Here is an 8,587-nt window from a genome sequence, read left to right on the forward strand (position 1 = left end):
GACTCTGCTTGGTCTTGTCTTACAACTGCATCTGCAAATGTTTTGATATATCCAGATGTAGCCATAGGAACATGTGGCACCTAAAGAAATGAACCACCTTACCTAACTATTGAACTTGGGAGTGAGTTTTGGCAGGAAAACTAATTACTACTCTCTAGTTCTGCTTGTTTTTCAGCTGCTTTGTCCAGATGATATTTTTCTAACATGTCTCAGTGCAACCATAATTTCCTAAGGTGTCTTTAAAGCCAGGGGTTTGGGGGAGATATTTTTAATCAAAAATCTGTAACCTTTAGAAAACATATTTTATGTGACCAAATATACCAGTTTTAACTGAAAACAAGAGCTAATTCCAGATGCCAGATTATGAGAGTTATGCATGAGGAATCAATGATGTCAAAAGAAATTGTTACAGCCTCCAGCAGATTTAGGAAGCTATTACTCCGGCCTCACGAGGTCAAGGAGGTGTCTAAACTGGCCTGTTTGGATACAGAAAGGAAGGCTGGCACAAGAAGGTCATAACTTGCTTATTGAGGGGTTTTTTTTTCCCGCTTTCTTGTGGAAAAAATGGTTCCAGCCAGAGTCATGGGGCAAAGCCCAGCTGCCTTTGGGTGCCACAGCAGCTCAGCACCAGGGCGGGGGGGCGAGCGCAACATTTTGATTTGTTGCCAGCCTTGAAAAAATTGTGGCTTTCCCTCCATCATTAAAAAGCTGCAACTGTAGGTCATGGATCTATGGTGGAAGCAGAGCAAACAGGACAAATTATTTTATCTTGCAGTGCAATTCTGCAATTAATGTTTGTGCTACTGTTGTGTCCCAAGAGCCCTTGCTGCCTAAGAAGCACTCTGCACACATATGTGCACACACATGCGCATGCACATGCACAAAATGGCAATCTCTGCTGCAAGATGTATGCATTTAAGGTAGGGCAAGGTGTGTATTGCCAAGCAGCAAATCAGCAAGAAACAATGATGACTGCTGCTAAGCATGGTCAGGAGAGATTTGAAGAAAACTAGAGAGCTAAATTTGAGCATCTTTACAGTTCTGGAAGGAAAGCCTAGACACTTTTTTAATTGTTTTTTTTTTTTGAGGGGAGAAAACTACTCAGTGGAAAGATGTACATCAATGTGTTTCAGCAATAATCTCTCACTGCAGCCACAATTTTTACACAGCGAGTTAAGTAAAATTCAACACCTACATCTACTCTTTTATCCACTGCTGTAAATATACCCATAGCTCCCTTTGCTCAGGTCTTTGGAAAGGCAGGCCAGTTTTATTCCAGTGCCTCCCTTTCAGTACTGAGGTTTTGAACATTAGGAGTAATGCCTCTAAACTGACAAAGCTGGAAGTTATTGCAGCAGTTGGGGGCGGCGGGGGGGAAGTTGGTTTCCTTTGTGGGTTGTTTTTTTTTTCCCCCGGGTAGCTGGGGTTTCTTGGTAAACAGTGTGAGAAAAAAGGTTTTATCTTTCACGCCTAAAATGCCTAAGCCTGACCCCTCTTTGTATTGCTGATTTGGCCCAAGCTGAATGTTTACATCTCAAGACAAAGCTGAAACACATAAAAGAAGTGGTTTTCCAAGGCCATGTGTGGTGCTGTGAGCTTTATGTCTGAATCAATGCAAAGCATGAGAAAGGCTCATTGAGCTTTTATGTTGTATATACTACCCCATGGATGTTACCCTAGTTTTATTCTGAAGCAGCATCTCTATGCAATAAAATACATCACAGACATATGGCACAATACAAAGACAACAAATCTGTCAGTTTTATTTTGGTGACAGGTTATCTACTGGTGCAAATCCATCCACTGTGAATAACTTCACCTACCTGCCCAAGCTAGCAAGTGGGCTCATTAATGCCAAGCTGAACCAGTGTTAAAGATTAGCTCTTTTCTTTTATTTTAGAATTTATAATACTGATTTCTTGGCAAAATGGCTATCTGTCATACATTTTATCCATAGTAGCATAACATCAGGTGGTGCCTTTAGTTTTAAACATATGAATTTTCTTTTCTAATAAAATTCTTGGAATTTAGAAAATACTATTAATTTAATGTACCAGTGTGAAATATTCTGGAGTAATGTCAAAACACAAGGGACACTCTACAGGACTGTGCAAACCCACAGTGTGTGCCCTGTTGGATTATGGTCACAGACCTGATCAGGGATGGACCACTGATGTGTTCTACTCATTTCAAGGGTAAATGTTTCATATAGTCAGATCTCTCCAGTCTTTCAAAAAATTAATCTGGAATCTTAGCAGTTACTCATTATTTTTAAAAGATATTGGCCAGTGGTCAGTAATAGAACTAGTTAGCTTTCTTAGTGCACCTTCTCGTGCATGCCTTCTGGAATTCTTTACTTACACACACACTAAGTACCTGCAAGTATTTACTTGCAAAAGCTCCTTAGTTTCCAATTATTCATAATATTCTTTTTTTTCTTCTTCAAAACAGATTTTGAGAGTTCAATAGCTGACTCATTTCTGAATCATCATTAATTTCAGCCCACTAGTCTTTTTTTAATCCTCATTTTAATACATGGGATTTAAAGTTGTTTGTTGCTTTCATTGACTTTAGGAATGCATTGAGTTGGTTGAAAAGAAGCATTATGGAGGGTAAGAAATGCTTTTGCCATCCAGGTCTCATAACTGCCCTTATTCCAGCCCTGTTAGACAAATCCTTCTGAGCTATAAGAGATTCAATAGCTAGTTCTTAAGGTCATCCAAACATTAGCAGATCTAGAAGACCTGCCATTGGGTGAGCTGTCATTATCTCTACATTGATGACACTACTCAACACAGGATGCACTTTGCTAGCCTGGAGTCAACTTTGACTTGCAATAAATGCCAACTTTGGCATTTATAGGCATTCATTGGAAAGCAACAGCAGACAATGCACTGAAAACACAGTTTCCTGTTGTTCCTAAAAAGCTTCAAGAGGACTGAAGTTTTCAAAAAATGTAAAATTGCAGAACAGAACTGCCTTAGCAGCAGGTACTTATGGATGGATGGATGGGCAACCATTAACATTCAGAGTAAAAATATATCAAATCAATGTACTACTTAAATTATTTTATCTCCTAAATAAGCTGATTTGGTGAAATAGTTATCATACATGGGAATAAGACATGGGAATAAATGGAACAGGATTTATTACAGTAACCAGACTACATTTTGTGGTCCAACTTCTGGCATTAACAAAAAAAGTCTGTGAATAATCCAACCCAGTTGATCCAAAAAGGCAACCTCTGGGTTGGGACTGCATGCACGGCTAGGATTGTTTGTGTTGATGCAGGAGTGAATCCCTGCACTGTGCAATTTCAAGCTGAAGAAAGAGAAAATCATGTGTTAAGGAGTTACTCCTCTACTTGAAATCATCTCTTTCCAAGTTGCTGTAACATGTCTTCTACAGTGAGAGCTCAATGACCAGTATTAGCTATTTTTGTTCCTTTCCTGCTCTTCAGTTTTTCTCTCAGATTATGTCTTCTGGGATCTACAGAAACAAATGGAAATCATGGTATTTCTGCTACAGTTTTCATCAGTATTTTCAGATCTTAGATCAGTCTCCATCAACACTTTGTAGTCAGAGAAGAATGGAGGAAAACTGAGCTGGAAATAACTATTATATTACACATAAAGATTTGAATGGTCTGATATGAGAAGGAGTGTTCTTTATCTTCCAAAACTTTAGTAGAGCATCTGTTACCCTCACACATGAACTCAAGGTAGACATTTTTTGACACATTGAAGTTGAACAGACTATCTTGAGGTTTGGGATGTCTGCATTCGGTTCTTTGCTCTGTTACAGTCTTATTTCCTTGGTCAAGAAATGCAAGCTTAGGAATCATAGATAAAATAACATTTTCCAAAGCACTTAGAAGCCAAATCTCCAAGTCAAACTTTTGTCTTTCAGATTACTTTATAATGGCATTCCAGTGGATGCAAGCTCCAAAACACTTAACTCACATTCAGTAGTGAAACTGAGGACGGTATAGGTGCTTTGAAAAATTCCATTTGAATTACTTTTATCACAGTAAACATAAAAGAAAGGCAGTGCTTCAGGAGATATTTCCTATTCTAAAAAGATACAGCCCCAAAAACTAGAATGTTATGGGGTTTGTTAATAGTTATTGAGTTGCTTCCTCATTCTGCATGAGTTTTTGAAGTCTGGAAAATATATTGTAGCTTATAAGTGTTTTGTAAACATGATTTTATCTGAAGTCCCCAACCTTTCCTTTCTTGACCCAAGAGTAATTTTTGTCTGGAGATAACAGCTCCGCCACTGGAAGTTTAACTTTAATTATTTTAAGCTTGAATGACAGTAGTTATGAACACATCTTAGCCTTCTAGCTTTCAGCACAGGTTTTTGGCTTTCAGTCCAAACACTTTCCCAGAAACCGTAGTGCATTTGTAAAGCCCATGCAAAGTTGTCCTCTTCACCACTGTAACAGGTGGCAGCTGGATTCAGCAGGTTAAGTTCATTCAGCTGTGATCATACCTTTGACTGTAGTGTAAATCTACTTCTTTTTTCTATATTGCTTGTTTTTAACTTTATGACCTAGCTATTTTACTTATCAAAATAAGGTCATGTATTTGTGGGCTAAAGACAGTCAGGGATTGGTAAATACCCATTATCTTCAGAGGGGTTTAACCTGTTTGTGTGCTGCCTCTGAAATGACATTTAAAATATTCCTAAAAACTGTAAGTTGAAATGTTTTGGAGATGTCCTGATTTAATTTTTTTAAGAAATGCATTATTCAGCATGCCCAGTACTAGATTTTTGGAGAATGCTGAGTACTAACGCTTTTAAACTCAAAATCGTTACCTAAATTACCTAAAATATGGCACCCAAAAATGGAACTCTTCTTCTAAATTCATTATCATTTTTTGAATACACAGATCGATACTTTTAAGCATTGGTAGGACACTTCTGCACAGTCTCCTAAAACCATATTTAATCAATTCTTCTCTGTAATTGCAATTTTATTCATGTGCTGATGTGTTCCTCTTTCCAAACCAGGTATCGCAATGAGCCATTCTCCAACTGATATAATATCATAATTGGCCATGAGAATCTTGTATGATTCATACCTTCTGCTGGTTATGAAGAATAAAATTCTATATAGAAATCTATGTATCTGTTATGTTTAGGAGATGAGTTTCCCACCCATGCACCTGCAGCTTTAAAAAAGGTTGCAGCAATCAATACATAAAACCCAGCAGGTCCTTTTAGGTATTTCAGGTCACATCATCATTGTTATTACTATAACCTGTTCTTAGTACTAGAGTAATATTTCAGGTTTCCTTGGTCTTGTCAGGTTAATTCAGGACTCAAGCACAAACTCTACAGTTATATATATTGCTAACATATATTGGCCCTTGCTCTAGTCTAAGAAAAGACCAAGAGTGTCTGGCTTTCTGGGGAAGGAAACTCCAGCAGAGATGGAGCCAGGTCACCCTGAAGCTATGCTCTGAAATGCCATGCAGATACAACCAACTCAAGACATGACTCACAGCTGTGGCAAGGAGGCTGCTGTGCTGGCAGGAGCAGCCCATGGGATGCAAAGAAGGCGACCAGCTTGTTCAGGCAGAGCTATGCTCTCCCACTGTTCATTATGAATCAGCACCCCATGTAGGGCCACCTCACAGTGGGATATCAGGCTCCAATAACCCCATGTAAGTGAGCCAGACTAGCAACCCACTTTTGTTATCAGGAAGACACATCCTGAGGGATGCAGTTAGTAGGGCCACCAGCAGCTGCAGGGGACAAGCCACAGCTCTCTCCCACAGGGCTGCATATGGACCCTCTGTAGGGAAGCTAAACAGCCACGGCTGAAGGTATATTGAGCCACCTAAAAGCAGGGTATTCTTGGAGGATGCCTTCTGGCCTCGTCTGAAACTGCATTAATACCTTTACTGTGAAAATGCCATCTGAGCTATGTGAGTGGCAGAACTCAGTAGATGTATAAGAAATCCAAGTCTGAGATCTAGTATAATACTAATTTTAGAGATATGAGCTAATACATGGCATCAGTGTTCCATCAATGAGATGATAATAAACTAAATATATGTTCAAATGAGATTAAGTCATTTATTATTTTTGCAGATAACAGGAAGAGCACTGATTCATTTATACATCTATATGTCTTACTGAGAAACATGAAACTTTTCGGATGATTTCTTACCTGGTGATTTTAGAGGAGAAGAAAGTGCTGCATTTTTATATAAATGCCTCATAGTGTAACATGGTTGAGGAGATTAATTATTTAGGTATGACAGTCACTGACTCAGAATATCTCGTTTAAGATGCAGATCTGTTATAATAATTTTAGAAATACTTCTCAGATTTTTTTTTCCCTGCATCATGTAAGTCTTATTCTGACCAAATGTCGAGGATTCCATAAGAATACTTTGTCTCCACCTGTATTTCCCTTATACCAATTTCTGTATAGCCTCTCTTGTAAGTTTATTTCACTAACCTACCAAAATCTGCTGGCTTGTTGCTTCCTGGTAGTCTTGATCACTCAGGACTTATTACTTTTTTTTTTTTTTCCCCCACTAAATGTGGTAATCACTTTGCAGCACCTCAAAATTCAAGTAGCAGGATTTTTTTTGTTTTTTCTTCTTGGCTGACTTGAACTGTGATTAAGTTATGCTTTAGTAGCTTAGAATAAAAATATGAATTAATTAGAAAGTAAGATATATAAGTAACAGTGGAGAAAATAACATGTGATTCAGACCTGTATTAACAGTTTCAGCTAGAAAGAACTTTGACCATATTCCAAACTAGAGGTAGGCAAAATGGCAGTATATTCCACAGTGAAAAATTGGTAGACTAAATCTAATGTTACCTTTCTGCTATATTGTTAAAATATTTGAAATGCTTTAAATTTAATTTGACAGCCTGAAGCATTTTCTGTTTATTCTGCAACAGTAGTACTCTATTCCCAATTTATTTTTCTGTCAGGATAGACAGGACTTGTTGCTAATGGGGACACAAAACCCACAGGAGGGCTTGGTCTTTGTAGGGTACATGATCCTAATGCATACAGAAAACTGTGGATTTAGGGCTGCTGGTTTTTTTTTTCTCTTTGATAAACAACTAGAAAATATAAAAACAGGTAGTCATAGGTCATTATGTCTGCTTGATTATATATCTAAAAGTAAAGAAATGCCAAATAAGTGCACTGTCTTCTGGGATAAGGCTCCATCTTCCATAGTTATTCTGACAGAAGGACTTTGATAATGCCATTAAAGGGCTTTTTGACAGCCTCAAACAAAAGTTGGGTAAACACAAGGCTCATGCCCTTAGAACACCCACAGTCTGATAAAACTTCACTGGTTTGGCTATCTATTCATTGGTATCAGTGAAATTACCATGATTTATGGCCCACCAAGTTGTCTGTAATGATCCCTGAACTACCTGGTTTGTCATCTTTCTTCAAAAGCATGACTGACTTGGTGTAGTTGCAAATTTGCCTCAAAAATAGCTTTCCTGGTTAACAATTTCTCTCACCACCTTAGAATACAACAGGTTTCTCTTCCTTCCTGGAGGATCTTCCCAGTGATGGAGCTCAGAGGTGTCAGAACTAGCTCCAAGCATACTGACACAGCTATCACACGGGACAAAGATACCAGTTTTGATCCCAGAATTAGTAATGTGGCTTTGCAATCAAACCAGAGTCCCAGGGTCCTCTCTGCCTCTCTGTTTGGTGAAACCTTGCCTTTGAAGTAGCAGGAACTAAAAGGGAGAATGTCCTTATTTCTTCTCTATTGTGAGAGGCAAGGGGATTAAAACACTTACAGAAGATGTCACTCAGTTGACCACCTACATAATTTTTTGTATATTCTGTGCTAGTTGCATGTTGAAGAACAAATTATTCCCATGAAGAAACTTCTACCTGCTGTTCACAGGAGAGTGCTTAGACTTATGCACAAGAAATGGTACATGTTGAAAACGTAGGCCTTGGAGTTGGGAGTATACTGAGCCAGAGGCTCATTTAATACCACCTGTGGCAGCAATTATGCTATTATTGATTTGGGACTATTATGAATAATGATGTTAAGTCTTATTTTTTTGCAAAAGCTTCATAGAATCACAGAATCATAGAATGTTTTGGGTTGAAAGGGACCTTTAGAGGTCATCTAGCCCAACCCCCCTGCAGTGAGCAGGGACAGTTTAACCAGATCAGGTTGCTCAGAGCCCCATCCAACCTGACCTTCAGTGTTTCTAGGGATGGGGCCTCCACTACCTCGCTGGGCAACCTGTTCCAAAAGCTTGCTTTACCAAGTTGCATTTGGGGTAAATATCTGGACATGAATCATCAGATCTGACCAGAATCTCATTTCTAGTCTGACATCAATTATCAATGCACCTTTGATAATACATTACCTCCCGTGAAAAATCAAGCAATAGGTGCAAAAGATGCTCTCATCAAAAAATCTGTAATATATTTTTTTTTATAAAACAATGTACAGAAATAAATACCCAAACAACTGAAGTAAAAGGGAAATGATGTTAGCATGAGTCATCTGACTGAGTCTATATCACTATCACCAATCAGGTGTGTTTCTAGAACTGCCAATATATT

Source organism: Pelecanus crispus, chromosome 1 (genome assembly GCF_030463565.1).
Source record: "Pelecanus crispus isolate bPelCri1 chromosome 1, bPelCri1.pri, whole genome shotgun sequence".
Taxonomy (NCBI): Eukaryota; Metazoa; Chordata; class Aves; order Pelecaniformes; family Pelecanidae; genus Pelecanus; species Pelecanus crispus.